The sequence below is a fragment of the Neoarius graeffei genome, chromosome 4 (genome assembly GCF_027579695.1).
Source record: "Neoarius graeffei isolate fNeoGra1 chromosome 4, fNeoGra1.pri, whole genome shotgun sequence".
Taxonomy (NCBI): domain Eukaryota; kingdom Metazoa; phylum Chordata; class Actinopteri; order Siluriformes; family Ariidae; genus Neoarius; species Neoarius graeffei.
In genome coordinates this window covers 78,300,944-78,324,902 of record NC_083572.1, presented here as the reverse complement: position 1 = coordinate 78,324,902, position 23,959 = coordinate 78,300,944, and positions in this window count along the sequence as shown.

Sequence of the window (23,959 nt, the reverse complement as noted above, 5' to 3'; positions counted from 1 at the left end):
AAACAAAGGTGATAAGGAAAATGCTTCGCATAGCCTCTGTGAAAACAGCTTCGGTATCTGTGCATGCTGGTTGCACTCAAATCAGTATCAGGTGTTTCCCATAACGACTGGGTCCCAAGCGCACACACAATGCACTCCGTGAGTGCGCACAGCTGCTTGAGCTGTGCCAGACTCAAGCCCGCAAAGGCGTGACAGTCAAGTGCTCCCCTACGTATAACCACAACTTTTAGCTCATGTGTATATCGCCACCAAAATGCCTCATTTTCATAGATAACCCATCACAAAGCATCGCGAGCTGTAGTGTGACCATAGCTTAATGAGGCGGATGTGACATCGGATGCAACCTAGCAATTGTACCCTACTACGAGTAAAAATTAGCTTCAACTAGAAAAAAAAACTTGAAGCCCAGTGATTGAGAAACACTGAGTTAAAGCATCTGTGGATGATGTTTTAAAGCACCACAGATTGAAGATTCTCATATGATAGCATTCACACTCAATATATAGTACTATGCCAAAGTCATAGTATTGTCACTCTCATTTTTTACATAAAATTTGCCTTCAGTGTTCATTTTATGTCATCTGCATTACTAGGTAAGCAGAAAAATACCAAAATTTAGGTTTTCATACATTCATTTTCTGAAACATTTAATGTTACAGGGGCAGCACGGTGGTGTAGTGGTTAGTGCTGTCGCCTCACAGCAAGAAGGTCCGGGTTCGAGCCCCGTGGCCGACAAGGGCCTTTCTGTGCAGAGTTTGCATGTTCTCCCCGTGTCCGCGTGGGTTTCCTCCGGGTGCTCCGGTTTCCCCCACAGTCCAAAGACATGCAGGTTAGGCTAACTGGTGACTCTAAATTGACCGTAGGTGTGAATGTGAGTGTGAATGGTTGTCTGTGTCTATTTGTCAGCCCTGTGATGACCTGGTGACTTGTCCAGGGTGTACCCCGCCTCTTGCCCGTAGTCAGCTGGGATAGGCTCCAGCTTGCCTGCGACCCTGTAGAACAGGATAAAGCGGCTAGAGATAATGAGATGAGATGAGATTTAATGTTACAGAGAAATGATTGTATGTCATGAAAGGAACATTTAAGAATCAAACCTCTTTCAGGATAAACACGTGATGGATGCTTTGTTGTTGTTGTCATGTGAATGCTGGAATCGGTGTCAAACTACAGTTCCCAGAACACAATGCATCCTACAAACATGGCTGCCAAGAAGTACAACACAGAGCCATTACAGACTCTGTCACGTTCACTGGATTACTGATTAGACAACTGGTTCCAATTAGTCGCATTCACCCACAGTACATAAGGACTTTCAAACCATATTCACTTTGCAAAGTATATGCTATGTGTTCCTACACCCTTGATTGCCCTAGTCTATGTTGTCTATTCATTGCTTAACCCTTGCCTGGATTTTGATACTGGGTTTGGATTGTGTATTAAATTTTTTTTGTGAGCTTCAATAAAGAAACATGAACTGTGAACGAAGAACTGTGGCAGATTCTAAGAAAACCATATCAGCCATTTTCTGAGTGTGAGTACTGATGCAGATTTATAAGTAAACTGTGGTTACATCAAACATTGCCTGTGGTGTGTGTGTGTGTGCGCGTGCGCACGCACACACGCATTTCTAGTTTGTGCCCAGTGTCCCCAGTAAAGAATGCAGGGCCAGATGACTAAGTGCTATAAACCTCACCAAAATTCAAATGCCTGGGAGAATAAATAAGTTCTTAATCTGGACACAGTTCAAATTGAGTTTTGGCAAAGCAACAGAAAGCGCCTTATCAAATTTAAACCTCATGCAAGAGTGCAGAACAGTGAAAGACTTGAAAAGCAACTCGTCAGAGGATCTCCAACAGTATAATGAAGGCAGAGGGGCTCAGAGATATAGCTTGGTGCCATGCCATGTAACATTTAATAAACCCTTCAACCCGATAGTATATATTTGAAGAGGTAAGTCTCACATAGCTGTACACACTCATAACAATTTCAATCCAAGAGTCCACAGTTCAAATGATATAATGTTATCAATAATTATTCCAATGATACATAAAAGGAAAAAAAAATAGCCAGGTTACACAGACACACAACACACACTTTACCACACACACACTTTCTGTAGATCATGTAAAAAAAAGATTTTGCAGCGTGAGATCTCATGTCTGATCCAATTTCTTTCTGTGACATTCTGCCACAGCTGATCAAGCACACTTTGCATTTTCTCTGTGGAAATGCAGTCTAGTTTCAGCTTGTGCTTTCTTTTTAGTATCATTGTGGCATTTTTATGCTACACAATGAGGTATACGTATTTAAAATCTGATACATTCAGTAAAAAGCTCACAAAACTATGATGTAAACAGAGAATATAAACAGATGAGTTGCTCCAAGCGACCACTACCTGATGTCATCGCATACTTCACCACTGCTGGAAGCCCATCTGGCATTTAAAAAAAAAAAATATCATTTTTCTTGAACACTATTTGGTCTCAGGCAGCATGGTGGTGTAGTGGTTAGCACTGTCACCTCACAGCAAGAAGGTCCTGGGATTGAGCCCAATGGCTAACAGGGGCCTTTCTGTGTGGAGTTTGCATGTTCTCCCCGTGTCTGTGTGGTTTTCCTCTGGGTGCTTCGGTTTCCCCTACAGTCCAAAGACCTGCAGGTTAGGCTAATTGGTGGCTCTAAATTGACTGTAGGTGTGAATGTGAATGGTTGTTTGTCTCTATGTGTCAGTCCTGCGATGACCTGGCGACTTGTCCATTGACCTCGCGCCCATAGTCAGCTGAGATAGGCTCCAGCTTGCCTGCGACCCTGTGCAGGATAAGCAGCTACAGATAATGGATGGATGGACGGATGGATGGATGGACTATTTGGTCTCCAAAAATCAAAGATTGACTTTTACTTACAATAAGTTTGAGAATAAATCCACTGGAAGATCCCTTTAAAGAATAAAGGTGTATATGATTTAAATGTTCAGTGCAAAGGATTGCCAAAGTCTAGTTCAGAAGTTTCTGCATTATACAGCACTGTAAAGCTAGATTTTATTAACAAGCTGCAGTAAGGAATGAATATTTAAAACTATTAGCTCTCATTAATAATGGTTGCTACACTGTGGCACACTATTATAAGATCTATTTTTCTTTTGGTTCAAACTCCACTGTGCCCACACTTCTGCTGGCTGCATATAATAAATAAGCTTTGAGACATACCCATTCCAGCAGTCAAAACACTTATGTGAGTGGCACATAAAGATGTTAAACTTAGATATTATTAAAATGCACTGCTGCCTTATTAGAAAGCTTGAACAGCCTGATTATAAACAAATAATTCAAATGTAAATTGTGCTAAGAGACTCTACAGGTGTGATGCTAAGTCAAAAAAGCAATACGTTTGTCTAAATTATGGCCTATAATAATAGCTATTATTTAGAATGACATAATTACTTATTATTACTATATACATACAGGCCACTTTTTCCATGGAGTAAAACCATGTATTCTATTCCCTTCTAGTGGGTTTACTGATGGCATGCAATCTTATCATATTGCTTATCCTCCATGTATTATGCCACTCTCCACAATGGAGAATGAGCATGCAATATTGTTATAATATTGCACGTTGTCAAGACAACATGATGGCACACTTCGGTGCTCATGCAAAGATCCAATGACAAAACTTTTCTGCTGCACACACGCACATCATTTCTTTGTCAGCCGGGAGAGAGGGAAGACGGGGTTAATTCAGTGCTCAGATTAAGCACAAAATAAATAAACTGAAATTAAAGACGCGTTGATCACCTGAAAGGCTACCAAAGCTTCATTATATATTCTTCATGCATATTTACGAGAGAAAAACATACCAACTGACATCAAAAAACTGGAAAAGAGACACGTCAGAGATGTAAAACTTCTGCACTAGCGAGTGCCACCAGGTTTGCTTCATTAAAAGTGGAATATTTAGATTGAATTTTGAAAGTGAAAGATGTGCTGAACACCAGAAAGGCTACCAAAACTTCATTATATATTCTTCACGCATATTTACAAGAGAAAAACATACCAACGAACAATGAAAAACTAGAAATGGGACAAGTTAGAGATGTAAAACTTCTGCGCTAGCGAGTGACTGTGACAATTTGTACACAAGCATGGCCACCAGGTTTGCTTCATTAAAAGCAGAAGATTTAAAGAGAAAGATGCTCTGGACACCCAAAAGCCTACAAAAACTTCAATGGATATTCTTCACACATATTTACAAGAGAAAAACATACCAACTGGCATTGAAAAACTGGAAAAGAGAGCAATAGTGGAAATATTGTCAAAGTTCGACATGGAGGTGAGGAAAAATGACGGAGACTTTAACAAGAGGACTTCACTCAGCAAAGCCCTTTTGTTTTTTACAACTGCAATGTAACAATGAACTATGACCAAAAGTAACTTTGAACTTGAACTGTCAACCTGTATATAGCTTGTATATAAGTTGGGTTTTTATTCAGGCTTTTTGGACTTGTACCATTTTTATTGTTAGAACTTTGACTTTGTACATGTACATTGGATTGACAGAACATTGAATTACATTTGATAAGCATTCAATATTGGTAAGTTACACCCCTGTTCTTAACTTTTTGTAAAATCTGTAAGTGCTCCATCGAATGTGTATGAATAATAATAATAATAATAATAATAATAATAATAATAATGGATTTTTTCATGGTATATCAGATATATTCCATTCAGCAAGCATGATATTGAATGAGTCGAAGACAAGTTCAATATCATCCTAGCTGAATGGAATATATCTGATATACCATGAAAAAATCCATTATTATTATTATTATTATTATTATTATTATTATTATTATTATTATTATATCAGATATATTCCATTCAGCAAGCATGATATTGAATGAGTCGAAGACGAGTTCAATATCATCCTAGCTGAATGGAATATATCTGATATACCACTCAAAGCCAGCCAAATTATTTAATTATTCGATAACTCTATAATAGTCAGAGTTGACAGAAAATGTGCTCTTCAACTGCACAGATAATACATTGTAGTTCCCATGTATTGGAATTCAAGCTCATCCATTCATCCATCCATTATCTGTAGCTGCTTATCCTGTTCTACAGGGTCCCAGGCAAGCTGGACCCTATCCCAGCTGACTATGGGTGAGAGGTAGGGTACACCCTGGACAAGTCGCCAGGTTATCGCAGGGCTGTCATAGAGACAAACAACCATTCACACCTACAGTCAATTAACCTAACCTGCATGACTTTGGACTGTGGGGGAAACCGGAGCACCTGGAGGAAACCCACGCAGACACGAGGAGAACATGCAAACTCCACACAGAAAGACCCCTGTCGGCAGCTGGGCTCAAACCCGGACCTTTCTTGCTGTGAGATGACAGTGCTAACCACTACACCACCGTGCTGCCCCGGAATTCAAGCCCTGATTGATAAAAATATTTATTCTGAGTAAATAAAAAGAAAATCTTTTGGAAAGTAAAAAACAAACAAAAAAACGTTTGTTTCTATTACTTTGCTACTAAATATTTACTTCATATGTTGTCTCATTTACATATCAAATTAACACTAAATGAAATCTTGTGCAAAAATATGTTGCATACTACAGTATATGGTGTACACTTTCAACAGTTCAAGTTTGAGTTGAGTAAAGGATAATAAAATTATCATGTGGAGCCTACTTTTAATTTGTCACAAGAAACCAAACAAAGGCATTTGAACAAGCAGAGGTTTTCATGGGTGATTAGCAACTGCTTCTCAAATTTCACCAGCTAAAATCTTTACAATGTTAAACATGTCAATCCATTAATATTTAGACGTGTGACATGTATTCAGCTAATTTTGACAGTTGACATTATGCACTTTTAATGCTATGCACTGTAAATGTCAGTAGCTCAGCTTGCCCTGGGCCTGGTGATTTATCTTATCTAACCACCATCACACTGAGAAAATTACTTTACAAAACAGATAAAGATAGATTCTATACTTTCTAGACTTTTTTTTTTTACCTCTCAAACCACAACATATGAGGCATGACTGTAAAGTGCAGCAGCTGAAAATTCTCCTACTTCACTTTTCTTAAAAATCATCATCAAATTTGGACCTCTATGGAATTTATTTGTAATTGGAAAAACATTGTTTTGTCACTATATATTGAATATAGCAGTTGTCTACTGAAAATACAGTCACTAGTTTTCATCTTACTAATCATACCACTTACAAAAGCCGTACTGTTATATTCCCTATTTCTCCAGACCGTGCCTCTTTTACCATCTCCAACTGTGCCAGAGGCGCTGGAGCTGCTGGTGGAAAGGAAGCTTGCATTGCCTTTGTGTGCTTTCCTGATCCACTGGCACATATCTCAGGCATCTCAGGAAAGCTACAATGCCAGAATGTGAAACCACACACTCATAGATACAGCTATGAGGTATCTTATTAAAAGCATGCTGACAAAGAAACGCTACATGATTCTTCATGAAAGACCATCAGATTTATTCTATCACTTTCCTGTGCAGTAGTGTAAATGTGATTTGATTTTGAAACTATCAGCACACGTCTGTAGTCATCTCAACGTCCTTTTCAAACTTGCCAGAATTGTCATCTTAGATCCTTTCTCTCTTCCCCTCCCACTTCCCTTCTCTCTCTAATCCGCTGTAAATGGCCAGAGTCTCGGAGGGCTAGAAAGTGCTGCAGGTGAGGGAGTGTTGCGCTTGGCGGAGCACTCAGTGAAGCACGGAGAAGAGGGACACAGAAGACCCAAACCTGGTGCTCAAGGTGACCTCACACACACACACACACATTCCTCCACACTGCACGCTTTCAGGCCTGGGGCAAACATCAGATCCATTCTCACACATAAAAACGCATGATAAAAGAAACAGAAACAGGATAAAGAGATGGGCGCACCCTACTTTAGGTTTGTGCCAGGATTCGTGATGCTTTTATTACCTTTTTCTTTAAGTGTAGACAGTACAGAAAGGAAGGAGTTATAATTGTGCACATTAAGACATTACACATTACAAGGACTTAACTCAGTCACATGACATGATATTAATATGAAAACTAATTATACAAAAATTGTTAGAGGTTGGGTTAACATTTGTTAAAAAAAAAAAATTTATTCATTCCTACAAAATGGAATATGCTGTAGTTTGATCTCATTTGTTTTAAATCATACATTATTTTGAGATCAGGTTAAATATGGAAAGTGTAGCTGAGGTTCAATACTATAATTGGATGGAAATGTGAATCATTGCCTTACACAATAATAATAATAATAATAATAATAATAATAATAATAATAATAATAATAATAATAATGTAATACAGTTTAACAGTGCTTTTATAGGGAAATTATTTAATCTATTATTTATTTCATTTAATAGAAAAAATGTTAATTTGTTCAAATATGTGAACCTTAAAGGAACATTAAAGGAAAATTTGATCATATAGCTAGTTTAAAGTTATCACTGTATTATTTATCTTTGTTAAAAAAATCTGAAAATATTTTAATATTATTTTGATCACAAAACTGAACAATAAAGAATGCTGAAAACGTACAGAAACTTAAGCCTGAATACCTGTATGTATTTAGTTAAATTAAGTCATTATGATCAAAACAGAAATATCAAACATTTCCATAATGTCGGTGTTGGTGACTGTATTTTGAGTGGCATTGTTCCCATGAAAGCAGTAGAGCTCCTTGTCCTCCTAAACCCCAGTCTCTGTCCTAACCCTAACTTTTCATCCAAATTGAGTTGAATTTGCAAGCGTGAGACCATGTTGTAACTGGAATATTCAACTATTAGCACAATCACATTGCAGATATAGCAAATTGAATGGAGATTGCACATAAAGAAATTAGTCATACATTTACAGAATAAGATACAGTACTAGTACCAGTCAAAAGTTTGGACACACCTTCTAATTCAGTTTCACCTTTATTTTTATTAATTAAAAAAACCACTTCATGTCTTAAAGTAGTGATGGATGTTGTTCCTCTTTACTTAGTTCAGTTGTTCTCTACAGTTGTGGAATAGGGCTATTCACTGTATTTTTATTATTTATTATTTACTATTTTATCTCAGATGCATTAAGAAGGCAAGAAATTCCACTAATTATCTTTTGATGAGGCACACCTTTTAATCCAAAAGCATTCCAGGTGACTCCCTCATGGAGCTGGTTAAGATAATGCCAATAGTGTGTAAAGCATCATCAAGGTAAACGGTGGCTACTTTGAAGAATCTAAAATATGAAACACATTGGTTTTTAACACATTTTTGTTTCCCCCACATAATTTCATCTATGTTCCAGATGCTGTTTCATAGTTCTGATGGCTTCAGTATTGTTCTACAATGTAGAAAATAGTCCAAATACAGAAAAACCTATGAATGAGTAGGGTTGTCCAAACTTTTGGCTCATACTATATGGGCAGACTGTCTTACAGAATTCAGTCAACTACCATTCTTGTGAGTTTTGAAACTGCACTCATTCCTTATTAACTGTTCACAAAGATGCACATACGCTTTTCTCCTCCCTTCTTGTCGGCTTTCTTTCTTTTGAAAAGCAGCAATCATTACCTCAGTCATCACTTCTGTAGTGTTCTCTTTAGAGCATCTTAATTATGAGTTGACAGTCAGGAGCAAGTCCAAACACACACACACACACACACACACACACACACACACACACACACACACACCGAGAAAGAGAACGAGAGAGAGAGTACACACCCACTTCCAAGTTCCAGTAAAAGGCTGGGTTTACAGCAGGCTACAAAACTGCATTTAGCACCAGAAATTATCTCATCTTTTCCTCACTCAGTATGCAGTGAATATAGATTGACTGATTCTGTCTCAGATTGAAGGAAAGGCCCAACATGTTAACACTCATCTTCCTGTCTAATTAAATTGCTTCTCAGTGTCAGTAACAAGTAACACACCAGCAAAACCCCTCAGGCACTGCACATATGACAAACGGAAGCCAAACTCAAGTGAATGGAACCTCGGCTGTGAAATGACCTTTGACCTGACATCTGACCCCTACCTTGTTTCAGAAGGCAGCAGTTGTTAGAGAAGATAATGGGTAAAAGACAGGGACGAAGTCGCCATTTCAAGCCCGAGAGTAAAAACCCACTAGCCACACACCCACCCCCATCCACAACTATAATTCTGTTTGTGGTGCGAATCTGAATCACTCAGCCGTGTCTTCCTCTCCCCATTTCTTCCATCACCTCAATCTCCTGTCTGTAGTTTGTCTGCTAACAAGATCTGATGGCATCAGATAACGTCTGGATATTTGGCGCTGGGTGGCAAAGTCATTCTCCGCCGCCTTTGTTGCTACTGTCACGCTAAAGTGGTTCGTCGTCTTCACTTATTGCCAAGGCCAATGGTTATTGTTCATCATCAAAAAAAAAAAAATTCCAATATCAGATCCTGTTCCCACCCCAAAGATGATTGCAAGAGGAAATATGCAAGACATACTGTTTGTGTGAGTGTGTGCACAAGTGAAAATGTTAGCTACAGTTACTTCTAGCATAGCACAAATGCTTACCAATGCATCTCTCTCTAGAACAAAACCCCTCGAACTTCACACAGATCTTTATCCATTAATCTCTACCTGAAACAGAAAAACCTCTTCATCGCAATTTCAGAAAATCACGCAACAGCTTAATGAGTGTCAGGAGGCCAAGTGCTGGATCTGATCATCTCAATGAGATGAGAGAAGAGACCCTAAATAGATATTAATATCAAATCAGGGGCATGAGTGGTGGGAGCAGTGCAGCGTGAAATGCCCAATCTGTGGTTGTGGGCTTCCTGTCCCAGCTGGCACTAATAGGAGCTGACCCCCAGGCTGCCCTCACTTAGGCTCTGATTAATAATAGAGAATGGGCACGGACAAGGACACCTCTCAGCGCTCTCATTCCTGGAGGTCCCCATGCATCAGTCACCCCAAAAAACACAGGGTTCAGAGAAACCTGGGAGATTCCATGTATAATTAATGGTTGATCAGGATCAGAGAGCACAGTTAGCGATATTCCCTGGATATGATGAGTTGAAACAAGTCTCACAATGCAGTGCTCAGTGCTAAAAGAAAGTACATCAGGGACAAACAATGAGATGGTGACAGGATCCCAAATGACTCAGTACATTCAAACTGATGATTATATTAGTTTCTTGATGACACTATTTCTTAAAGTTTCTACTATGCTGCAAGTCAAAAGGCTTCCAACACACAGTGTTAATGTTCAGGGTTAAACAAAGTTGTTATCTAAACTGTTAAGAAAATCTACGTAAGACATGGGTACAGTGGTATGCAAAATGAATATAACAATATTGCACGCTCATTCTCCATTGTGGAGAGTGGCGTAATACATGGAGGATAAGCAATATGATAACAAGATTGCATGCCATCAATAAACCCACTAGAAGGGAATAGAATACATCTTTTTATTCCATGGAAAAAGTGGCCTGTATGTATACAGTGGTATGCAAAGGTTTGGGCACCCCTGGTCAAAATTACTGTTACTGTGAACAGTTAAGCAAGTTGAAGATGAAATGATCTCCAAAAGGCATAAAGGTAAAGATGACTCATTCCCTTTATATTTTAAGCAAAAACAATTTTTTATTTTCATCTTTTACATTTTCAAAATGACAAAAAAGGAAAAGGGCCCGAAGCAAAAGTTTGGGCACCGTGCATGGTTAGTACCTAGTAACACCCCCTTTGGCAAGTATCACAGCTTGTAAACACTTTTTGTAGCCAGCTAATAATCTTTCAGTTCTTACCTGGGGGATTTTCACACATTCGTCCTTGCAAAAGGCTGCCAGTTCTACAAGTTTCTTGGGCTGTCTTGCATGCATTGCTCTTTTGAGATCTATCCACAGATTTTCAATGATGTTTAGGTCAGGGGACTGTGAGGGCCCGGGCAAAACCTTCAGCTTGTGCCTCTTGAGGTATTCCATTGTAGATTTTGAGGTGTGTTTTGGATCATCGTCTTATTGTAGGACCCATCCTATTTTTAACTTCAACTTTTTTACAGATGGTGTGATGTTTGCTTCCAGAATTTGCTGGTATTTATTCAAAGCCATGCTTCCCTCAACCAATGAAATTTGCCCTGTGCCACTGGCTGCAACATAAAAACGGAATGCAATAATTTACAAATCTCAAAAACTGATATTGTATTCACAATAGAACACAGACAACATATCAAATGTCGAAAGTGAGACATTTTGAAATTTCATGCCAAATATTGGCTCATTTGAAATTTCATGACAGCAATACATCTCAAAAAAGTTGGGACAGGGGCAATAAGAGGCTGGAAAAGTTAAAGGTACAAAAAAGGAACAGCTGGAGGACCAAATTGCAACTCATTAGGTCAGTTGGCAATAGGTCATTTACATGACTGGGTATAAAAAGAGCATTTTGGAGTGGCAGCGGCTCTCAGAAGTAAAGATGGGAAGAGGATCACCAATCCCCCTAATTCTGCACCAACAAATAGTGGACCAATATCAGAAAGGAGTTCGACAGTGTAAAATTGCAAAGAGTTTGAACATATCATCTACAGTGCAAAATATCATCAGAAGATTCAGAGAACCTGGAAGAATCTCTGTGCGTAAGGGTCAAGGTCGTAAAACCATACTGGGTGCCCGTGATCTTCAGGCCCTTAGACGGCACTTAGATTTCCGTATTGGAAATCACAAAATGGGCTCAGGAATATTTCCAGAGAACATTATCTGTGAGCACAATTCACCGTGCCATCCGCCGTTGCCAGCTAAAACTCTATAGTTCAAAGAAGAAGCCGTATCTAAACATGATCCAGAAGCGCAGACGTCTTCTCTGCGCCAAGGCTCATTTAAAATGGACTGTGGCAAAGTGGAAAACTGTTCTGTGGTCAGACAAATCAAAATTTGAAGTTCTTTATGGAAATCAGGGACGCCGTGTCATTCGGACTAAAGAGGAGAAGGACGACCCAAGTTGTCATCAGCGCTCAGTTCAGAAGCCTGCATCTCTGATGGTATAGGGTTGCATTAGTGCGTGTGGCATGGGCAGCTTACACATCTGGAAAGACACCATCAATGCTGAAAGGTATATCCAGGTTCTAGAGCAACATATGCTCCCATCCAGATGACGTCTATTTCAGGGAAGACCTTGCATTTTCCAACATGACAATGCCAAACCACATACTGCATCAATTACAGCATCATGGCTGCGTAGAAGAAGGGTCCGGGTACTGAACTGGCCAGCCTGCAGTCCAGATCTTTCACCCATACAAAACATTTGGCGCATCATAAAACAGAAGATACGACAAAAAAGACCTAAGACAGTTGAGCAACTAGAATCCTACATTAGACAAGAATGGGTTAACATTCCTATCCCTAAACTTGAGCAACTTGTCTCCTCAGTCCCGAAACGTTTACAGACTGTCGTAAAGAGAAAAGGGGATGTCTCACAGTGGTAAACATGGCCTTGTCCCAACTTTTTTGAGATGTGTTGTTGTCATGAAATTTAAAATCACCTAATTTTTCTCTTTAAATGATACATTTTCTCAGTTTAAACATTTGATATGTCATCTTAGTTCTATTCTGAATAAAATATGGAATTTTGAAACTTCCACATCATTGCATTCCGTTTTTATTTACAATTTGTACTTTGTCACAACTTTTTTGGATTCGGGGTTGTACCGGTAAGTAGCACATGGTGCAGCGGGTAGTGTTGTCAGTGTCCTATGTCAGTGTGGGTTTTCTTTGGGTTCTCGAGTTTCCTCCCACCTTCCAAAAAAGCATGCATGTAGGTGGCTTATGTACCGGTACACTAAATTGGCCTTAGGTATGAATGTGTGTGCATGGTGCCCAGTGATGGACTGAATGTATTCCAGTCATCAGTCCAGGATTCCTCATGGTGTAAAACCAGTTATGTCTGTGATAAATTTGATTTAATGATTGTCACCACATGTTTAAGTTCATGAAGTGTGTGTTTGTAAGGACTTTCAACACAAGCCGTTCTGTTTCCTCTCACTCCATCCACATGTCTTCCTTTGAGTTGTTGATCAAACATGTCTAGACTCAAATGTACACTCAGGTGTCATGTTTCAGACCTGAAAGTGTTTAGGACGCTTATCTCAACTCCTCATCTGCTGTCTGCTGCATTGCACACTCCCTCTGGGGACACATGCCAGGTCTCGCTTAGGCCTGTGTCCTTGCTGCACCTTGTGGCATGGATGTAGAGCTGAACACATTATTCTAAGAAAATATAATGCTGAGCCAGTTAACCACTGAATAAGTTTCAGTAACCTTTACCATGCTAGGTTTAATCAGCCAAACCTTTTAAAACGCATTTTCCTGATATTTTGTGTTTCTAATTGCATGGGGACAAATGAAAAATGTTTCTGCATAAATTACATTTTTGTGTATGGTCATACAGTCCCAAACTTGAATGTGGAGCTACTAGCTGTACAATCAGTCCATAGCAAAGCATAAAATAAATGCAACACAGATCATGTCTTATGGAGCGTTTGTGAATTGATGTGCTGGTTAAAATGGATGTGTATTTCTAAACCTATTCAGTTTGACCTTTGTTTTAATAATTGACTCCAAAATCCAGTGTAGCAACCTAAAAACGTGCTGAACAAAGTAGTTGATGGAGAGTGAAGACAAAAGCACTGGGAGACTAAGGACATGTATGTTCTGCACAAAGATAAGCCTGCGGTATGAATACAATTTTATCATTTTTATAAAACAAACATGTTAAAATGACTTGCAGCCATAATCAGTTTAGAGAATATTTACACTTACAGTGATCTGTTCTAAAATATAATAGTCTTAGTTAAGGGTTCACAAAAATGCAAATGTAAAAAAAGTAAATGAACAATTACAGCATATAGAAAGGACTGTTCATGTTATGTTAATGCTTTTATAATAATAATAATAATTATAAAAGTATTAGTGTCTTTATTGCAGTCTGTGAGTAAAGTGAATTAGTAAACAATTTAGTAAAAGCATTACAGTGTATTTACTAATATCTGTGAGTAAAGTGAGCGAGCAAGCAGGTTAGTGTCGTCTTTATTACAATCTGACTGTATTTCCCTGCTGTAGAAAACTACTGGAAGATATTAGCATGCCATGTTTGTTTCTGTTAATTCTGTGAAAGAGAGTTTGCATGACAAGCTTGTGATCTGATAATTTTCTCCTGTCAGGATTAAAACACATAAATGCCATCAACCTAACTCCATTTCACACTCATGCTCTTGCACATAATTAAAGTGCATTACAGGAAGATTTATGATTTTCTCTTTTTTTTTTCCAATGTGCATAATTACAGGGTATGACCGAGTCACGGTTATGTGAGCGAGCATGTGTAAAAAGAAAAGACAAACTTTTTCATCCACTTGTAACTGCCAGAGCATTGTCAAGCTGAGAGGAAAAGAGAAACAGAGTGAGCAAAATCCAAAATCACTTCTTTATTTCTGCTATTGTGTTTTTCATTCTGTGCCTCCCTTTAATTTGATTATCTAAAACCCCTTTCACATATAAAACCTGTTATTGTATGAGGTAAAAACAACACAGGATAGATAAAGTTTCATTCCCACTCAGTCTTCCATAATGGAAAAGTAATAGATATTGTGTAATCCAACTTGACTGTATTTAACAGAGAGCTATGGAGTGCGAAGGTAGCAAGTCCATTGTTGTGAAAAACTCAAGTTGAGACTTTAGCTAGTTAGCAACATGGCACAAGTCGAGTTGCATCACATCTTGAGAGAGTTGTCTTCCTGTTTCTGAACATTTGTTTTATTCAAGCAAAGGCTATTTATAAAGTTTGATGCTGGTTGCTTTACACTGAGGCAGTATGAGTCATTCCATTGCAGTATCACTACATCATTTACAGCACCACCAGCAACATCATGACTGGTCACAACATGGATTCCCACTGGAGCTGTGGCAATAGATTTCCGTAAATGTTCCTAGGTTGCCAGGGGACAGATTAGCTTTTCGACTTTACCGTTTTACTCCCATTCCCACAGCACACCATTACAGCATAACAGCAGTACATATTAAGTTTTCAGTGTGATTATGAATGGGGTATATGACAAATGCCAAGTTGTTCTGAAATAACCCTGGTATTAATCTCAAACTTGCACCATTTTCTCACAAAATTCTTTCAACTTCAATTCACTAGCAGACAAAACTTCTTCACATTCCCCATCCTTTTTTCCGCCACTGTAGCTAGAAACACAAGGACACAGAAAACAAGGGGAAGGCAGAAGTTTGTGGCCTGGTGGGAGGATTTGCCAGTGAAAATATTTAGCGATCAGGAATGAATCAAAGGAGATAATAAGTGTTTTGGAATCTATGGAGTTCACAACCCCCTCCCACTATCACACACCTCCATCGCGTGCCTTGTCTTTATCAGCTGCTTCTCTGCACAATGTAGTGAGAAGGTGTAATGTCTGGGCTGCAGTGCTCTCTTGTGGTGGACGAAGAAATTGACAATTGAGGGTCAGATTGACTCGTATTATTCAACCAAGTCAAGTGGGTTTTGTCATTCCTCCATGCATTAGAAAAAAGGTATTAAAACTGTACCTTCCCTTGTCACTCGGGTGGTACCTGCGAGCTTACATGTTTTGTACCTTTAGTTTGTGTTGCATGTATTGCATCTTTAAAGCTTTCTTCTAAAAATAATGAAGGGTACAACACTAGTCCTTAAAGTCAATTTATATACATTATCATTCATTCATTCATTATCTCTAGCCGCTTTATCCTTCTACAGGGTCGCAGGCAAGCTGGAGCCTATCCCAGCTGACTATGGGCGAAAGGCGGGGTACACCCTGGACAAGTCGCCAGGTCATCACAGGGCTGACACATAGACACAGACAACCATTCACACTCACATTCACACCTACGGTCAATTTAGAGTCACCAGTTAACCTAATCTGCATGTCTTTGGACTGTGGGGGAAACCGGAGCACCCGGAGGAAACCCACGCGGACACGGGGAGAACATGCAAACTCCGCACAGAAAGGCCCTCGCCGGCCCCGGGGCTCGAACCCAGGACCTTCTTGCTGTGAGGCGACAGCGCTAACCACTACACCACCGTGCCGCCTTATATACATTAATTAAATCATTTTAAACCCACACTATATCCACTTTTCCAGGTGAGCTAAATGTACAGAAGATGAAAGTACCATCCCAGTGAAAAGGACCCAGTGTTTCAAGACCACTATCCCACACGTGATACACAGTACTACATAAAACAATAGTGTGAGACAAGTACAAAATATACAAGATATACACAGGATAGTAAATACTCAGGACAGCGCATGCTAACCAGACAGGACAACAGAACAGTATAGGATGGAAAGAACATTACTGGCTAGAAGAAACCAGTGTAAATAATTACATGTAAACTGTCGACTATCATTCAAGTTGAAAACTGTTCCAGTAGCAGTGAAGCAGCAGGAAAACTGTCCCACTAGATGGATGAAGAAAAATGAATAGCAAGATCAGTAAGTGAAAAGTGCCCCATAATAGTACGGTCTCTGAGGGTCCATACTACTATATTACTTCCTTGAGCAATCAAATAATCATAGAAAGCTCTTTTTGTTTGGTAAGGATATTGGGTGCTATGTTTAAACCTACATTCTGCATGAAGGTCAGTATGTGTGTTGGTGAAAAGAAAACAAGTGAATGAAAGAATCTAACTATTGATCATGTTGTGTGTGATGGTAAATTGTTAATACTAGGTATGTATGTTTTGTTATGTGCTATTTAAGTATGGTGCCAGGAATAAAGCCTTACAAGGTTTGATTCACCAAATAAAAGAGTAGAAAGTTAAGGACAGACATGACAAAATTGCGTGAGGGAAAAATCTGATAATTCATCGCTTACTGCATATGTAGGAAGTGTGCATCAGGCTTATTCGTCCTGTGCAGGGCGACGCTGCTCCCCCTGCCGAGGAAAGTCGACAGGATTATGCCACAGCTTGTGTTCATTGATGATGAACAAGGCCTCGTTAGCAGGCACTTTAATGCCAGCAGAGATAGTGCACTCATTAGTGTCACTAATGACCACTGCTGCTGCTCTAATCACACATTTTGTTCTCAGAAAGACTTCATGCAGCCTGCTGTCTTCTGTCTTTCTCTGCGAGTTCTGCAATTGCACCATCCATCCATCTTTGCACTCTTTCAGTATCTTCTCTGTATTCTCCCACTCTCTCCCCTGAGTGACTTGATTCACAGGCTGATTTATGTGTTGAGGACAATAAAGCTGGCTGGTTTTAATTGAACCCAGTTGCTTGGAAGACACCACATATCCATCAAAGGCTCAGGAAAAGCACTTTCTGCTTTACACAGATCAAGTACTCACAGTCTGCCTAAATCAAACATGAAGCCTTTAAGAATGTTAACCCACACACCCTAACACTGTGTGTTAGAGTTGCACTCAACTATTAAATGACTCTGAATTAAAAAATGTTGGAATATTATCTAAAACATTCTTGGAACATCCTGAAAACTCGACAGCACCAAAATTATTCACTTATGCTAATCTCATATTGTCACCTGAGTCAAAAATTTGACAAAAATTCTAAAAATAAATAAATAAATAAATAAAACCCTACTCCATCCCCTAACTTATCACATGACAGCAACCAACTGGGAGAGTGAAGGTTTCCACCGAGACACATGAAGCGAGCCAATGTCATGTTTTTGAACTGCTGCATCACAGGACAAGACCCATGATTAGTTAGTGTCACTGTGATTGACAAGGGAAAAAGAGTATTCCATTCCTCCCACTCACAAAAACATGTCTAATTTTGCTTTCTGGCCACAGATGCCTGTGGCATTGTTGGGATTTGAACTCATAATCTCACAACTATGTACACACACACACACATTTTCAATAGGGTTAATTCAACATAGCCAGTCCACCTACTGATACATTTTTGGGAGGTGGGAGGAAACTGGAGAACCCAGAGGAAACCCACAAAGTCATGAGGAGTTTGTGTGAAAGTCTGCACAGGCAGTAAGCTAAGCTCAATATCAAACCAGAGACTCTGGAGCTGTGAGACAGGAATGCTATCAGCTGCACCAATGTCCGTCCAAGTATGATGTTATACCAGGACAGGGAAATCTGAAATAGGTATATTGTTAAGGTTATTCTATTCTAGAATAGAGTATGTTCCAGGAGTGGCACATTAAGACTTTTATCACAGGGCAACTACTTTTTCAAGAAGAGAAGGTAAAAGTACATTTCTGTATTGTTCATAATAAATTACTGAAAGGTACAAAGTGTCTTGCAAAAGTATCCATCCCCCTTCGTGTTTGTCCCGTTTTGTCGCATTACAAGATGGAATTAAAATGGATTTTTTGGGGAGTTAGCAACATTTGATTTACACAACATGCCTACCACTTTAAAGGTGAAAATGTTGTTTTATTGTGACACAAACAATAATTAAGATGAAAAAAACAGAAGTCTGGTGTGTGCATAGGTACCCCCAGTCAATACTTTGTAGAGCCACCTTTTGCTGCAATTACAGCTGCCAGTCTCTTAAGGTATGTCTCTATTAGCTTAGCACATCTAGCCACTTGGATTTTTGCCCATTCCTCAAGGCAAAACTGCTCCAACTCCTTCAAGTTAAATAGGTTGCTTTGGTGTACAGCAATCTCCAAGTTATGCCACAGATTCTCAATTGAACTGAGGTCTGGACTTTGACTAGGCCATTCCAAGACATTTTAAATGTTTCCCTTAATAACATTTAAATGTTTTCCCTTAATGTGAACCTTCATCCCAGTCTCAAACCTCTGGCTGACTCCAACATGTTTTCCTTCAGAATTGTCCTGTATTTAGTGCCATCCATCTTTCCTTCAGTCCTGACCAGCTTTCCTGTCCTTGCAGATGAAAAATATCCCCACAGCATGATGCTGCCACCACCATGCTTCACTGTAGGAATGGTGTTCTCAGGGTGTTGGGTTTGCACCACACATGGCATTTCCCATGATGGCCAAAAAGATCAATTTTAGTCTCATTTGACCAGAGAATCTTCTTCCATGTGTTTACGGAGCCTGCCACATGCTGTTGGGCAAACTCCAAACGTGTTTTCTTAAGCAATGAGGTTTTTTTTCTGGCCACTCTTCCATAAAGCCCCTCTCTGTGGAGTGCACGGCTTAAAGTGGTCCTCTGGACAGATACTCCCATCTCCATTGTGGCTCTTTGCAGTTCCTTCAGTGTTATCCTTGGTGTCTTTGTTGCATCTCTGATTAATGCCCTCCTTGCCTGGTCTGTGAGTTTTGGTGGGCAGCCTTTTCTTGTCAGGTTTGTAGTGGTGCCATATTCTTTCCATTTTGCTATAATGGATTTAATGGTGCTCCCTGGGATATTCAAAGTTTGGGATATTTTGTTATAACCCAACCCTGATCTATACTTCTTCACAACTTTGTCTCTGACCTGTTTGGAGTGCTCCTTGGTTTTCATGTTTCTTGCTTAGTAGTGTAGCAGAGTCAGGGTCCTTCGAGAACAGGTTGATTTATACAGACATCATGTGACAGATCATGTGACACTTTGATTGCACACAGGTGGATCTTCACCAACTAATTATGTGACTTATGAAGTGAATTGGTTGGACCAGCTCTTATTTAGGGGTTTCATACGAAAGGGGGTGAATACTTATGCACACTCCAGATTTCTGTTTTTTTTTTCATCTTAATTATTGTTTGTGTCACAATAAAACAACAATTTGCACCTTTAAAGTGGTAGGCATGTTGTGTAAATCAAATGGTGCCAACCCCCCCAAAATCTATTTTAATTCCATCTTGTAATGTGACAAAACAGGACAAACACCAAGGGGGATGAATACTTTTGCAAGACACTGTAGATGTTCTTAACACATCTGTACAAAAAATATTCTAGCTGTTTCTTCTAACCAAATAACTGAACATTTGCACTATCACTGCAATCATGCAATATCTTCCTCTTGGAAAATGTGAATTTGATACCATGATGTATTGAAAAACTTGATTGGCATGACTGTACATCATATTGAATGGGATGACTGTATTGCAGCCTCATCTATTATCAAAAATGTTCTCATTTATTTTCTCATTTCACTTAGTTGCAACAGTGATACTATCTCACTGTACTTCCTGTCGGTTTTCATTTCACGTATTTTCGTGTTGTTGCTCAGGAAGAATGAATTTCAGCATGGCTGATCTGAAGGTAGACATGGCCTTCTGTTCTTTTTTAGTTTTCCTGCCAGAAAAGTATTATTTCCCTGCCTTTTCTTTTGCATCCTCGCCTCCTCTGAAGCCAAAGCATTTTTTTCATGATCACTATCTTTTATATGAATGAATACATTTCTATATTATCTGAAAAGACTTCAGAGCGAATCTTTTAAAAAAAAGTCAGAAAGAAAGGAAGAAAAGAAAGAAACCTAGAGCTTGGGTAAAATTGTACAATGGGTATTTTTCCCCCTTAACTCTCTTTTTCTTGCCAGTCATCTTTGTGTTACTTACACAGAGCTTTATGACAAGAGCTCTAACTTGAATCAATTTAAACCAGCCTTTGAAATTCCTTTTGCTACACCATTGTGCACAAGCGAAAAAGAATGAAAGGCAAATCAGAATTGTAACATCTGTTGTGTTTGGGTGCTTTCCCCCCTACCCAGAGTTTCTTCCATCATATGCACAAAAGAGTATTGATCAATTCTTTTCCATTTGAAGATTCTGAAATAAATCTTTTTAAAAAACAGAATATATGCAGCATTTTAAAGGAAGACAGCATGAAGGAAAGGAGGGAGAAAGAATGGCAGTCCCCACAGGCAAGAGAATGCTTTAAACACACTGTGAAACAGAGGCATCCAAGTACAGTTTAAGCCAACTGGATGATTCATTTAAGCACATCTCTTGTCTTCTTAAGCAGTAGGTATTGTGCTGCTATTGGGGACTCTGTCTTTGTTTTCTTTTCCCCTTTTTTCTCTGTCTTTTTTCTAGTGCTCTGTACTGCAGGTCTGTGAAGAACTGCCTTGTGAGTCAAATTCAAGACCTTTAGGCTTGCAATCAACTGCAAGGCACTTTAATTAACAAACAGTCATGGCATTCAGAAAGCTCTTGTGAGAGGCATGTTTCAAGGCAGTGGTGCAACATTAGTTAGAAATAGTCTGGGCTACGATTCTCTAGTTCCCATCAGTGATTCAACAATCTTACCTCATGTAATATTCATAGAAATTATAACCAGCAGTAAAGTTTAATTTTATTATTTTATTTTAATTAAAGCCTTCTTGATTTTATTTGACTTACTTGACTTCTTACTTGACTTCTATTACAGTAAACTACATTAATAATTAGGGTGTGACAATATACAATCTACAGTATACAATATACTGTGACATAATGATAAGACAATCTGATATGGCTGTAGTGGCATGTTATGATGTGCAGTGGGTGAGACATATTTTGAAATATGTCTAGTGGTCTGGGAAAGCTTATTGGATTGACCAAAACTGAGTTCTTGTGCTGAGAATATACTTTAACAAAGCATGTTGTTTCATAGTCATGGATACTAGCCTTCACAATGTGCAAGGGATAAGGCCGAAAACCAATACTGGATGCCCGTGATCTTCAGGCCCTCAGGCAGCAGCTCATTAAAAACAGACATGATTCTGTAGTGGAAATCACTGCATGGGCTCAGCAGCACTTCTGAAAATCATTGTCTGTGAACACAATTTGTCACTGCATCCACAAATGCAAGTTAAAATTCTACCATGCAAAGAAGAAGAAAGCATACATAGTCAATATCCAGAAACACCACTGCCTTCTCTGGGCCTGAGCTCATATGATGGACTGAGATGAAGTGGAAAACTGTCCTGTGGTCTGATGAATCAAAATTTGAAATTTGGAGATCCCGAACTGTTGAGCAGCTGAAATCCTATCTCAGGCAAGAATGGTACAACATTTCACCTTCAAAACTATAGAAATTGCTCTCCTCAGTTCTCAAATGTTTACAGAGTGCTAAAAAAAAAGAGGTGATGCCACACAGTGGTAAACATGCCCCTGTCCCAACTTTTTTGAAATGTGTTACTGGCATTAAATTCAAAATGAGCATAAATAACAATAAAATGTCTTATTTTCAACATTTGATATGTTGTCTTTGCACTATTTTCAATGAAATGCAAATCATCACATTCTGTTTTTAATTTATATTTTACATAGCGTCCCAAATTTTTTGGAAATGGGGTTGTAAATAATAGCAGGGTTTTTTTTTAAGAAAAACGAACTCCCATTTTTTTATTGCATCAATCTTCCAGTGTTCTTGTATTTAGATTAATTAAGATCTGAACGAAAATTAACCACTAACTAAAGCTAATTCTTTTCTGCTTTCCTGTGTGCTTTACTATTCAAGTGGAGTGGGTTTGTCACTCAGTGATATTTTTCTGGACTGCTTCAAATCAAATTCTAATTAGGTATTCTACAACCCTGATTCCAAAAAAGTTGGGACAAAGTACAAATTGTAAATAAAAATGGAATGCAATAATGTGGAAGTTTCAAAATTCCATATTTTATTCAGAATAGAACATAGATGACATATCAAATGTTTAAACTGAGAAAATGTATCATTTAAAGAGAAAAATTAGGTGATTTTGAATTTCATGACGACAACAACACATCTCAAAAAAGTTGGGACAAGGCCATGTTTACCACTGTGAGACATCCCCTTTTCTCTTTACAACAGTCTGTAAACGTCTGGGGACTGAGGAGACAAGTTGCTCAAGTTTAGGGATAGGAATGTTAACCCATTCTTGTCTAATGTAGGATTCTAGTTGCTCAACTGTCTTAGGTCTTTTTTGTCGTATCTTCCATTTTATGATGCGCCAAATGTTTTCTATGGGTGAAAGATCTGGACTGCAGGCTGGCCAGTTCAGTACCCGGACCCTTCTTCTACGCAGCCGTGATGCTGTAATTGATGCAGTATGTGGTTTGGCATTGTCATGTTGGAAAATGCAAGGTCTTCCCTGAAAGAGACGTCGTCTGGATGGGAGCATATGTTGCTCTAGAACCTGGATATACCTTTCAGCATTGATGGTGTCTTTCCAGATGTGTAAGTTGCCCATGCCACACGCACTAATGCAACCTAGGGTGACCACCTGTCCCGCATAGCGCGTGCGCGTACAGCATTTGAAGCTGAATTTATGCGTCCCACAAATTCAGAACGTGTCCCGCATAATCGATGCTTGCTGAGGGGGATGTCGCTCTCCCCGGGCCACCCAGGTAGCCAAACGAATATTACTTGACATTTCAGCACACCACCGTCGCCACTATAGACTGTAGAACAAAACCACACACACACCCCTCACAACTGACTGGTTGTTGTCAACTTTTTGTTGTTGCCATGACACCGCACTCACGTGCACAGACAGTGACGAGGGACGCAGGTGCAACGCATGCATTGCTTTCATATTAAAAAATGGAGAAAGGTACCGGGGAGATGGCAGGTGAGGCACCGCCACCTCCAGTTAAAAAGAGAAGGTGTATGTACAGGAAAGAGTGGGAAAATGAATATTTGTGGCTGAAAGGGGTTGAGGGGGATACCGAGAGGGCTTTTTGTGACCTTTGCAAAACATCTTTCTCAATCGGACATGGCGGGGAATACGATGTGAAACGACACAGGCTCGCGGAGACTCACAAGAAACGTGTGCAACAGAAAGAAACGTCTAAATCTATGGATGCTTTCCTCCGACCTAAAAACCACTCTCTAGCTGACAAAGTGACTGTGGCAGAGGTGACGAGTGTGTATCACACTGTCCAACACGCAATATCATATCGGGCAGGACTTTTTTTTTTCTACTGTTTCTGTGGTGCTGAGCCACTACAATTCATTTCAAGTTTCTATTTATTTCAAGTTTATTTGTATAGCGCTTTTAACAATAAACATTGTCGCAAAGCAGCTCTACAGAATTTG